At 44.3% G+C, this 13,524-nt stretch overlaps 1 protein-coding gene across 2 annotated transcripts in view; it reads right to left on the reverse strand.

Annotated features, from left to right (window-relative positions):
- Window positions 1-12,736, reverse strand: part of NACC1 (nucleus accumbens associated 1) — a 39,073-nt gene extending 26,337 nt beyond the window's left edge. For both annotated transcript variants that reach the window (XM_042454736.1, XM_042454732.1), the window contains exon 1: window positions 12,605-12,736. The gene's annotated coding sequence lies outside the window, so the exon portion shown is untranslated. The remainder of the gene's footprint in view (window positions 1-12,604) is intronic.
- Window positions 12,737-13,524: the final 788 nt, after the last annotated feature.

Here is a 13,524-nt window from a genome sequence, read left to right on the forward strand (position 1 = left end):
TGAGGCCTAAAGTCTTGCATCTACACCATTCAAGAAGGCATAGCCATTTTGAGTGCTGGCTGCCACTGTTCTTATACTGGAGGAACGTAAAATGCAGGGGGCAGACAAGGCTGGAATGTGCCCCATACTGGCAATGAATCTAGAAATACAGGTACTAATTGTTGACACGCTCCTCCCCTCAACTAGGGCCTCTGTTTCCTCAGAATTAAAGACAGAGACCAAGATTCCAGGTATTCCTCCTTTCCTGCACTTCTGTTTCTATTATATTTAAAACAGCATATTTCATTGTGATGGGAATCTAAACACTACAACTGCATTGCAATTCAGCTGCTGCCTTCTGGAACTGGAACAGCCCTTGTCAGAGGCAGGATAAACAATTTAGAGGACAATTAGGGCCAAGCCAAAAGTGTGCTTTGGGGTGGAGTCAGGAGGTAAGAGTAAAAAGGCTGTATGTTATGATCTGGCTGTTCCTGGTTTCACACCTGATCTTGTCAGGAATACTGCTGCTCAGAGTTCAGTTGAATTATTGGAATTATAGAAATGGAGAAGACCTCAAGGCCCATCAAGTCTAACCCCCTGCCATGTAGAAACACACAATCAAAGCACTCCAGACAGATGGCTATTCAGCCTCTGTTTAAAAACCACAAAAGAAAGAGACTTCACCACACTCCAAAGCATCATATTTCACAGTCAATTCTTATTGTTAGGAAGTTCTTCCAAATGTTGAGGTGGAATCTCTTTTCCTGTAGTTTGAATCTGTTGCTCCAGATCTATACATTGCTGTCTAAATAGGCCTTGTAATTGAGGCCTATACTTTAGAAACCCTGCCTGATCCAGGGCAAACAATTTAGCTACTTATGCACCTTTATGGTGCATAAATCATGAGCACAGGCTTGCCACATGTGGAAATACATACAGAATAACCAACACTCCAGAATCAGAAACACCTTAGATGAGCTAGGAAAAATGCCTTGGCTCCTTTATTTTCAAGGACTCCATCAGAACCTGGAGTCTTCCTCTGCAGGGAGCTGCCCCAGATCAGAGTTCCTTATTGAAGAGATGCTCAGGCTTTTCTCCCTCTACCACCGTCATTTCTCTTAGAAATAAAATGGAGATAGAGGTTACTTTAGAAGAAGTTATTAATAGCGGCAGCATTACTCCATGCTGACAGTCAGTGCTTTAGTTAAGAAGCATTGAACAACCACATAACTTCTCTCTGGGTAGGCAAATCTACAGTGCATTTGTTATTCCAAGTGTTAAACCTGGTGCTCTTGTGTACAAGCCATCCCATCTTCCTTTCTGGGATGCAGGAAGAGCAAAGTGAATCAGTAAAGGTTACCTTATTTTAAAGACTTGTATTTTACCCTTTAAAAGTCCCATTTTAAAGATTTCAGGCACTTGTAACTAGATGCAATATGGGAGTTCTGTGATCCACACTACTTTTTTTTCCTTACAGAAAAGCTGTCCCTTACTATGGTTGTTTCCCCAAAGAAAACCATTCATTCCCCAAACTCCTATTAATTTGCATCATTGAGAAAAACTGGTCAAAGCTCTAACCAACCAGACTGAACTCCCACATCAGACTGTCCCCAACTTTTGACCAGGGATTATAGCAGAGGTCCAGAGTTTGCTTTTTCTTTCCAGGTTTGCCACAGTTTCTGTAGACATAACATTTCCTGTTACATCACTAATTAGATCCACAACCTAGTATCCTCAACAGCCATAGAGCATCAAGTGCTCACAGATTGAGTACTGGGTCCATTCCTCCTTTAGTAAGTTAATGCTTGCTCTGTTGGCAGATGCTGTGAAAAACTGTACCTCCTATATAATACTGGGAAGACGTAGATGGGGTGGAGTGAAAGTGAGAGGTCAGAGATCATTAGCTTGTTATCTGCTAGGGCTTAACCAACAGCTGTCAAGCAGGCCCAACTCACAAGTCATCCTAGAACAGAGACTGCTTCAGTATAAAAAAGTCCATCTCTCTCTCTCTCTCTCTCTCTCATTCTCTGTCCTTCCCTTTGTTATAATGTCATTCAAAAAGTTTCTGCTCTTTTGTCCCTTCATAGGAGCCACCTGGCTAAGACATCTGATACCATCGCATTCTTCAGAAAGGAAGGTGTAACAGAGCCAGTGGTCCAGGGAGGATTTATGCACTCAAGCAGGAATGAAACTGGGAACAAAAGACCAGGGGCTGCCAGGAAAAATCCCTATGGGTCACTGCCTGGGTTTGTTTTTATTTCAGTATGATCAAGAGTCTTTCATGTGTGATAGTGCTCTGCTCAGATATCAAGAGACTATGTAGCAATGCCATCCTAAGGAGGATATTAGCCTTCATGAATACGTATCTATGTTTGGTTTGGCAGAAATATATATTAACTACTAAAGGGAGAAGCACAATTAAACCAGCTGATAGTTCAAGAAGAAAAGAACTGCTTAGAAAGACCACACAAACAGGTGAATTTTCTCTTGTATCTTTCCCATCAAAGACCTCTATAACTGGGGCAGGTGAAAGAGATAAACTGTCACCTCAGAAACTAATCTTTTTTGAAATTCATACTGAAGGACTATCCTGTCCTTCGTTTTATATTTTCACTTTTGCCTTCCCTCCAGAAGCTAAGAATGGGATGCATGAACAGACATATTCATTCAGCTCTTGTATCTTCACAACCAGCCTCAAAAACAATGATTGGCTCAAGGTCATCAAGTGAGCTTTGTGACAGAGTAGGGATTTGAACCCACATCCAGCCTCATCCCAAGCCTCTAGCCACTACAGCACATTAGTTCTCTCATCTTGATAAGCACACTCTTGTTTAGGAGGCCAACCATGGCAATCTTCAGCTTATAACTAAAATGTAGGATAAATCTTAGTGATACTTCCTGTATACAGTGGCAAAATTCATCAGCAGATCAGAATGAGAAGACTAGAGGGGCATTTCATATCAGTTTTGCTTCAGGGTGCTGTGGCAAAGCATTTATCGTTAACTGTTATCAAACTGTTGTGGAAATATGGCTGTGCTCTGGAAGTAACCCAATTTTAGCAAGCACATTAAGGTTCAGTTACCAAGCCTTGAGCTTAGGAATTATTCAGAATCAAATAGAAATGTCTTCCTCTTGCCCCTCCTTACAATGGGTTAAACATGTTTTAAATATCCCATTTGTAGATCACACCCTGATCAAGATTGCAATTCAGTTCCACCTTCTGGCGCCCATAAAACTAAATTTATTTTCATCATGTTTAACTGAACCACGAAACAGCAAGTTCTTGCCTTCCAAGCAGATAAGAGATGTCTCCCCCTTCTCTTTGGGAATGACCTGATAAGCAAAAAGTAAGTGGCTCAGTTTTCAGCACTCACTGCATCAAGAAGCTAGATGAGCAAAGCAGAAAGTCCGTATAGGTTCTTTATATGATTTTAAAATGCAGTAAGAAAGAACCAATAGACACATAAAACAAATGTGTGTAACTATCAAATTAATCCTTTATGAGAGCCAGTGTGGTGCAGTAGTTTGGACTAGGACTTTGGGAGCCCAGGATTCAAATCCCTGCTCAGACACTGAAACCCATCGGATGATCTTAGGCCAGTTGCACACTCAGCCTCCTAGGAAGGCAATGACAAATCCTCCTCTGAACAATTATTGCCAAGAAAAGCCCATTATAGGTTCAACTCAGGAACACCATAAGTCAGAAATGACTTGAAGGTACACAAGAACAACAACAACAACAACAGCAAGCCATCTATCAAAACATTAGGTGTTCAGTGTATTTTATTTACTTTATATAGGGTGGGGGATGAGACAAGATATGTGAAGACCATGCAACTGTTACATAGTAACTGCATTAATTCCTCAGCCAGATCACAAAAGGATCATGTAATCAAATAACCACAACCTCCATCAACCCAGTTTTTCCTCAGTAAAGCAGGGTAACATCTGGTGATAACAAATTCCTTAATACTTTGGGGTTGCTTGTGTGTTGTGAAAGGTATCCAAAGGTTAGGCCCATCCCAAAGGATTATAACTAGAAATTCAGCCTTACAGCTGCTTTCAGCCTACGAGACCTCTGAGCAGCCTGCTTGCATGCATGTGTCCCTGGGCAGCTTGAACAGCAAGTATGGCAAGTAACCATCAAAAAAGTTCTTCCTCTAAACAGAATGACTGCAAAAGGAGCCTCCATATTCACAGACTACATGTCTCTAGTGTAGCAGTATTCAAAGACACAACCTTGTTGGTCTTTCTCAGCACAGAAAGATATAAAGGGATCCTGTAGCATCTTTGAGACTGAATGAGAAAAAGAAATATCTAGCGTAAGCTTTAATGGACTCCACTCCATCAGATGCAGTTGCATCTCTATATTTACTAGACGTTGTACACAAACATTTGAGAATGGGTCATCCCCATCATATCCTGCTTGCAAACATTGCAGAGGCATCTTGATGGCCTCTGCTTGAGATAAAATACTGGACCAGATATTTCTGGTCCATCAAGCACCCTAACGGTCCCCACTTGAAGACTCAGAAGCTAACTTGAGAATAAGGGCCACTAAACTAAGTGGGTCTTACCTGTGAGCAAATAAGCAAGCATGAAGAACTCAAGGACTCTTCGCATGACCAAAGATATTCACATTCTTAATATTTATGCATTTAGTTTTATTAGTATATGTATAAATCATCCTCCATTAAAAGGTATCAATATATATGAATAATATATATTTTAAATAAATAGGCTAAGGTCTTTTTCATATGTTGCTGGGATGTTGTTGTAACTGAGATTGCAAATTTACTGAAGTCTGAGATAGTCTCTATCCTTATGTAATCAGCCGTGTCAATGCAAACCAGAAAACTTTTTGTGTTCTGGTACTATGGTGACAGTGACCTTAGCAAAGCCTAGAGGGAAGAGAATCTCTGTCCCCACTTGAAGACATAGAAGCTACTACTTAAAAAGTCCTTCATTTCCTTGTTACTGACAAAACACAGTGAGACGTACAGGTGCAAGTAGTCCAAGAGGATAAAGTGGATTAGTAGTAAGTTTAGAAATATGAAAGCTCTACCCTTCACCCTCATAACACTGTCTCCCTACATAGCTGGCAATATAACTTGAGTCATTAATATCTGCTGGCCTCCTGTTCCAGGTTTCTTTCTGTTTGTAAAACCCAAGTTGATGTCAGCAACAAAATGAGACCTCCTATTTACACAGACTACATAATCTTTATGAACACAAATGTCCCACTGTGTGACAGACAAATATTATCTACTTCAATTTCTTCCTTGCAAATTCAACAGGAATAAAATTAACAGGTCTTTGCAGCTGCAATATACTTTTGCATTCAAATGAAAATAGGAACCAAACTAGTTTGACAGGCCCAGAATCAGGGAAAAAAAGCAACCAGTAGGCCTGGTAACTATTATTTATGATTTGAAGCATTTATATCCCATTTACTAACCTAGCTGGCTTACAATAAATTTAAAATGTAACAACAACAATAAAAAGAGCATCAGGGTGGGGCAAAGGAATATATAGGTTTCTCCCAGACTTACTCACAAAGCAGAGACAGTCTTGTCTTATGGCTTAACATTAGTATTTACTGACACTTGGTCCCTTTCATACTGCACAATTATAGCATTATGATTCTACTCCAGAGCTGCACCTGGGTGTGACCCGGGAGCCGGATGAAGCCCGCCAAAGGATTTCTGGAGGCCCGGGCCCCATTGTCAGGAGGAGGGGGATGTCATGGGTCCCAGAGTCCTCACCCGATCACACAGGGGCTTTGGAGGACGGGAGCAATGGACTCTTCACCCAGAGTTTGCCTCTGCTTCCCAGGGAAGCTTTTGCTGGGAGCAGGCTTACAGCTCCTCTCACCCCATTGGCCAGGCAGGCCAAGAGGGAGGAGCTCTTTGCGGAGGCAGCTGGGAGGGGAGAGAGTGAGAGAGCTGACAGCAAGAGAGTTAGAGATCACAAGAGAGCCTTGGGCCCTTCTTCTGGTGAGTGACGGGGAGGATGGGAGAAAGAGAGGAGGACACCCAACTACTGCGTTGTCCTCCTCCTCCTCTGCTGAGTCATTTGCTTTTGCGCAGCCTAGGGGTTTTGCCGTTGAACGACAAGACTGCCCGCCTGGCAAAACCCCAAGGCCGCTCAAAAGAGAACGACTCGGCAGAGGAGGAGGACAATGCGGAGGTCAGGCATCCTCTTTTTCTCCCATCCTCCTGCCCAGTAATGCGGGAAAGAGACAAAAGAGGATGGGGGAAGAGGCAAGGACGCTCGCCCACCGTGTTGTCTTCCTCCTCCTCTGCCGAGTCATTCACCTTCAAGCAGCAAGGCTGACCATCTGGCAAAACCCCCAGACCACTCGAAGGTGAATGACTCGGCAGAGGAGGAGGAGGAGGAGGACAACACAGTGGGTGGGCGTCTCTTTTCCCCATCCTCCTCCTCCTCGTCCTCTGGAAGGAAGGAAAGAAAGAAAGAACCAAGGAAGCGAAGAAGTGGAGAAGGAAAGAAATAAGGGAGGAAGGATAGGAAGAAGAAAAGAAAGAAAAAAGAAGGGAGTGAGTGAGGGAGGGAGGGAGGGACAAAGGAAGCAGGGAAAGAGAGGAAGGAGGAAAGAAAGAAGCAAGGAAATGAAAGAAGGAGGGAGGTGAGAGAGAGGAAAGAATGAAGCAAAGGAGGGAGGGAGGAAACAAAGAAATAATAAAGGAAGGCAAGGAGGGAGGGAGGGAGGGACAGTGGGTGGGAGGGAGCCAGAGAGGGAGGGAGGAAAGAAGGAAGCAGGGAAAGAAAGAAATGAGGGAGGGAGGGGGGATGCCTTGCCCCCTGGTAGAGTGACTAGACTTTCCCTCCTTTTCCCAGACATGTCCTCTATCTTAGCCTTCCTGTCCAGGAGGAGGGATTCCACAATGCCTTCTATATTGAGCATGGCTAAGAAGTATGGATTTGCATTTTGCTTCCAGCTTTTATTTGGTCATTTCACCTAAAACTATTGGCAGCTTGAACAACCTTAGCTGATCTTAATTTTGGCCCCTACCCCCTTCCAAGTTGGGCCCCCCTGTTCTACTCTAACTGCCAACGCACCATCCTGAAGAATCCTGACATAGGCAGTGGATTTGAATCTTCAGCCAGAGAGCTCCTCTGGTGCCTCCGACCAAACTACAAACCCCAGGATCTCACAGGATGTAGCCATGGCAGTTAAAGTGGAATCATAGTGCTTTAATTGTGTAGTGTGAATTGGCCCACTGAAAAGGGGCATCCTGAAGTTTTCTTGCTACAGAGAAGAGGAGCACTCCTTTGTGGCCAACACAGAATGACTGTCTATTTTCTAATATGCAAACACAGGCTGTTAGCTTCTCAGTAGGCTAGGCTATTTTTTTTTTAAGTTTTCTAACAGATCCATCCTTCCTTCACCATCCTGCTTTGTTTTTTTATTGGCCATGGAAGAGGAGGAAGTGATCCATCCTGCCTCTTTCAGCCTTTTAATTCACCTTGCATAGAATTCCACATTCTTGCCTATCTGAAATTCCTAATCACCTAAGGTGATGAAGTGAGCCATTAAATACCAGGTTATGGACAAGTAACATGCTCTCAGTTTCAGGGGAAGGCAGGGCCAAACCCCCTCTGAACAAATCTTGCCAAGAAAACCCCATGATATGTTTGCCTTTGGGTCGCCATCAGTTGGAAATGACTTGAGGGCACACAACAACAAACTATATCTATATTTTATTGCTTAATGAATAATGGGAATTACAAACATCTCCTAATGTAAATACAGTATTCTTTAAGTAGCAGATTGCAACATTTCTTTGTCTCTCCTGTCAAGTCCACTTCCATGCCTCCTACTTTATCTCACACTATTTCCTCACATTAAAAAATACTACTATTTACATTCTCATATTAACTGTATGTCACACCAGAAATCTTCTAAGAATCTGGGCCAGACCAACAGAGACCAAATTTGTCACAAGAAGCAAAATCATGCAAATACAAAACTTTATTCTTCTATTTTCTGGCGTTCTCTTCAGTCTGGCAATTTCAGAGCAATTTTAAGGATCACTTTCAGTGGAGTGACACCCTACCCTGATCAGTTTAACAAAAACATGTTGATATTTCTATCGCTCAGATTTTGTTCTGGTTCTTATTTATATACTGCTGGTCACTATGTTTCCATCAAAGACTATCATATATAGATTGTGGAAAAGTATTTATAATTTTGCTGTACATAGGAACTTTGGTCTTACCTGATGTACGCCCATGCCTCTAGGAGCAAATGGGAGGGACAACTCAATTAAGGAGGATCTCACCCTGTTTGCTAGGAAATGTATTAGTAAACCTTCTTGCTGTGTGCCTTCAAGTCATTTCTGATTTATGATGACCTTAAGGCAAATCTATCATGAGGGTTTCTCTGAAATATTTGTTCAAAGAGGGTTGGTGTTTACCTTCCTCTGACGATGAGAAAGTGTGACTTGACCAAGATCATCCAGTGGCTTTCCATGGCCGAATGGAGATTTGAATCCTGGACTTCTAACATGCAGTCATTACTCAAACCATGACACCATGCTGGTAGTAGCGGACCAACTAGGTATATGTGAAACAATCAAGTTTTCCCACTCTGTTCATAGATAGATCAATTTATTGAATTGGTCTACTGACCATTTCAAGCCACTCTATTCATGAATCTTGTGACAGGTTTGCCCTACGCCTAGGGCCACCATAAATTGGAAACTATTTGAAGGCATGCCACAACAACCATACTCATGAAGGTGTTGTTGATCTATTTCAGTGGCTTTCACAAATTTTACTTTAAATAAATAAATAAATACATACATACATACATTTTCCCAAGATGAAAGGCATTCTCTCTCCTTCTCATCTTTTTCTTTTCAGTTTTACACTTACAAGAAGTAGTAATCAGAAATGATTACAAAATTCAAGGTGCAAATGCATCTGTAGTTTATTTTGGTAAGATGTGTCACTGCAAAAGCATATTCACACATTTAAGTTATCTATACTAGCATTTGGGCCTGCAGTGAATGACAAGGAAAATAGCCTAGAGCTTAAAACAAGACACCATAGATATCCTCAAGGGATGCTCAGTAATGTGGAATACTGCAGGTTTCAGAAACCATGGATGCCAATTCAAAAACTTTTTTTATTATTATTTGTAACGTCTTCAGTGAACCTGAACACAATGTATAATTCCCTAGGATTTGTTTATATAACAAGATTTAAAATATACACATTTTTATAAGTGGTGCAGTGACACACACAATTGCCACAATCATGAAACCAGTACCTGGAAAGATTTTTACACATTTTGGATTTGTTGTCTGTTCTGTACCCTTTTTCAAGGGCTGGAGAACAGGAAGGAGGGCATAGAATACTATAAAAAGATATACTGTGATCCAGAATACAACAGACTGCAAAGATGAACAGTCTGTTGAAGGAAAGAGCAGAGAGAAGAGTACAAAATATCTGTGTACAGTACTGCAAAATACTTCCTCTATGGTTGAGCAGTCCCCTTTGCTCTTAAATTCTCAAAACTGTTTCTATGGTGGTTAGGTTTACAAAGACTCAGGCAATACAGTGTCCATCAGTCTACCAGAGATTTAGTTCTAAAGAGGTTCCATGACACAAGAAGGAATCTAAGGACATGAAGCTAGGTGGTGCGGAAATAAACAAGAGAATGAATGAAGCATTCTGCAAAATAATCCTAGTTTTTCCATAATATTTTCCCTTCCTGAGACAGAATAAGGATCAACATGATATTCTGCTGTGTCTCTTTTCCCATCACATTCCCCATCATGTGAAAGTCTACTATATTTAACTATACAGCACATTATTTTCCAAACTGACACACTCTGGAAGTATTTTACTATAGCTTCCATCATCCACAGAAAGCATGGTCATGGCATTGGGTTGGGGAAGATTGATGTGGCACGTCAAATATGTAAGAATTGAATTGAACCAGTTGGCATGGGCTTGTTGAACCAAATCTTTGTCCTGACTGCAACACAACACTTTCTGTTTTGGATGAATGTGAGATGAAGAAGGTGAAATGGCTTGATTCCCAGACACCATGAAACATTTCCTTTTTCTAGCATAGTGATTCCATTGATAGCATTCTGGCCTGCTAAGATTGATACCATAAGTCTCGGTGGAAAAACATAGTGAAATTCTCTACCTGTTTGGCCAGAAGTAAATCCAAATGTATTCAGTGGGGATCACTTCCAGGTCAATACACACAGGATTCAGATACCCATGCTTTTATACAAAATATAACTACGAATGACCTTGACACACACTCTAGGAGGAAATAAAGCTACAATCAGAGACAATGCCAAGCTTTATTCAACTTAGTGGGAAGTCCATCTCAGTCAACATGCAGGTAGACATTCCACTATACATTTATGCAGAACTCACTGCTGACTGAACTTGATTTGTGCTGAGACCTCACAAAATATTCTTGCTTTCTACAAAACATTCTAGCTGCAGTGCACAGCTACCAGTTCTGATAACATAGCTCTGAAACACACTGCAGAAACAATCCAATTTGAGACTGCTTTAACTGCCCTGGCTCAGTGCAAGGGAATCCTGGGAACTGTAGTTCTGTGAGACATTTAGCCTTCTCTGTCAGAAAGCTCTGGTGCCACAATAAACTACAATTCCTAGGATTCTCTAGCACTGCGCCAGGCCAGTTAAAGTGGTCTCAAGATGGATTACTTCTGCATTGTGTTTTGGTTCATAGTCTTTGGGGCAGAATTCCATTATCTGTCTCCTTCACATTAACTGGATCTCAGTTCTGAGAAGAACTTCTCAGTGTAGCCTTAACCTATACAGCTGAACTTATACACTATACAATATTGCATAAGCCCATGTCTGGAAACCCTCTGAGAAGCTGAATGAACAGCATCTACAGTGACAGATGCCGATACTCTACATCTTCAGAGCCACTTTGGTGCAAAAACACCACACGCTACTTGTGAAGAGTGTACTTGCCAGTGAAAAATAACACTACAATTCTTCTCTGTCATGAAATCAGATATTACAAGGCAATAACTGAATCCTATGACAGAATAAACTTGGCAGTTGGAAAGGGCAAATAGGAATTCAGTAAGAAAAAAACAACAACGCCAAGACTTAAGAAAACAAACAACATATGGTGACAAACTGAACAGCAAACCGTGGCTTACAATATTTGTTCATCATGAACTTGCTTCACCACCTCCACAGAAGTGTCCTTAAGGAGACAAAACAATCCTCCAATTAGATCCAGATTATCCCCCCCAACACTACTCACACCTTGTGCATAAGGAAAGAGTAAGCCTTCAGCATCACAGTCATAATCCCAACAATTCCAAAACAGGAGATGGCGAACTATTAATTCCTCTAAAAAGCAGGAAGCCTTACAGCCAGGTGGTAACTGGGGACACTTTTGTAGGCGCAAGCCCCATTGTCTTGGGGGTGAGGAGGGACTCATTTCTAAGTGAAGGGTGCAAGCAGTGGGGCATTCCCAGGCAGCACCAATCCCACAAAACAAACAAACAAACAACCCACTAGGAAAACTTTGTGAACTACTGCACCTCAAGCCCTATCACCCTCTCCAGGTGCAAATGTTAAGGCACCCTAAAGGCCTCTGGCCTAGTACTTTGAGTGTTGGCCTTGGGCTCTGGGAGAGCAGGGTCCCAGCCCCAGCTTGGCCATGGCAACCCACTGGGTGACCTGGGGAAAGTCACACTCTCTCGGCCTCAGAGAGTGCGACCCCAGGAGAGGGTCGCCATAGGTTGGAAACGACTTAAAGGCACACAACAAGAAAGGTCCTAGAGATGGTAAACCAGGATGGCTGCCAAGAGAGTCTAGACGTGGAAGGAAGGAGCCCTTTTCCTGCTCCCCACTTTTCCTTCCTCCCCCCTCATCCCAGGCCTCCAGGGCAGCCAAGGGCCTCTTCTCCCCGCAAGGGCCCAGGGGGGCTCCAACTTTCCCTGGCTGAGGGTGGCTCCAGGGCGGCAGGGTGCGGGGGAGGCGAGGCGGCCAGAGGACAAAGCCTTGGAGGAGGAGGAGGAATTTCGGACAGGCCTGAGAGGAAGGGTGGAAGCCCGCTCTCTCCAGGCCACAGAGAGGGAGGGGAGGGGCCTCCCCCAGCAGCCCCTCCAAGGGAACAATGTGTGTGTGTTTGTGTTTGTGGGGGGCCTGGTTTGCACTATTTTATCCCCCTCATGTCCTTTGCAGGACGTTGTTTGCAAGGAGGCCTAGCCTGGGGGGCAGAGAGGAGCAGCTCCCACCTCTCCCCTTGTTGCCCCCCAACAGCCCCCCCCATTTTCCAGAGGGTTAAGTCTGAGGCTGCAAACTGAGGGGGGGTAAAATATGGGGGTGCTTAGAAAATGGGCGCAGCTGCTATTTGGGGGGGAAGCTCTCCTCCCTCCCTCCCTCCCTCCCTCCTCCTCCCCCCCACCAGTTGGAGGTTTTGGGGGGCTGCTTGTATTTTGGGGGGAGAGTAAAGTTTAAACCCCAGGAATAATGGGGGAGGGGTGCCCCTGCATTTGAGGGAGAGGGGGTCTGCAATTGGGATTATTATTTGGGGGGTCTCTCTCTCTCTCTGTGGGAGGGGGCGTGTGGGGGGTCTCACCTGTGCAGAGGGAGGGAAGGAGGGAGGATCGGTCTCAATGGAGGGGCTCTGCTCCCCCAGCCCTCCAAGCAGCACTAGCAGCAGCAGCAGCAGCAGCAGCCATTCATTGTCAGCCTAGGCAGGCTCAGCAGAGCGCCGAGAGAGCGGATGCGGCAAGGAAGGAGGCAGGCAGGCCTGCTTTGCTTAGCAGCGGCCCCAACGATGCCTCCTGAGCCAAGGCAGGGCCGGCCAGCCAGCCAGCCGGGCCTCCTCCTCCTCCTCCGTGGCCGGGCTCCCCCCCGCAGGCCTGGCTAGCGGAGCCCAGAGTGCCCCGAGGAGGAGGAGGAGGAGGCTGCTGCCTGCCTGCCTCCCTCTTGCTGCTGGCCACTGCGAAGTATGTGCTTCTGAACTTGCCACCAGCCAGGCGGGCCCCGACTTTGTTCTCCGAGTTGGAAGCAAGTTTCCGCCCTCGCCCTCGCCCCCCCCTCAGGGCAGGGCAGGGCAGGGCAGATACTTCCCCACCACAATGGCCCACAAGAGAAGTTAAGGCAAAGGGACCAAGGGGGGAATAATAACACACCACAACACGTCTAAGGAAAAGGGTCCAAGGAAGAAGAAGAGTAGTAGTAGTAGTAGTAGTAATAATATACAACAACACATTGAAGGACAGGGGACCAAGGGGTGGGGGAAATACACCACAATGTAATTTAAAGAAACGTGTCCAAGGCTGCCTCATCCACACGACACAATCGTCCAGTCCGACCCCACTTTAACTGCCATGGCTCCATGGAATGGGATGCTGGGAAACTGCAGTTTGTTGTGGCACCACAGAGCTCTCACTCTGGCAGAGAAGGATACAATGTCTCACAGAACTATACATCCCAGAATTCCACAGCACTGGGCCATGACAGTTAAAGGGGGGGGGGGTCAATTATTTCTGA

This window comes from Sceloporus undulatus, chromosome 2 (assembly GCF_019175285.1).
Source record: "Sceloporus undulatus isolate JIND9_A2432 ecotype Alabama chromosome 2, SceUnd_v1.1, whole genome shotgun sequence".
NCBI lineage: Eukaryota > Metazoa > Chordata > Lepidosauria > Squamata > Phrynosomatidae > Sceloporus > Sceloporus undulatus.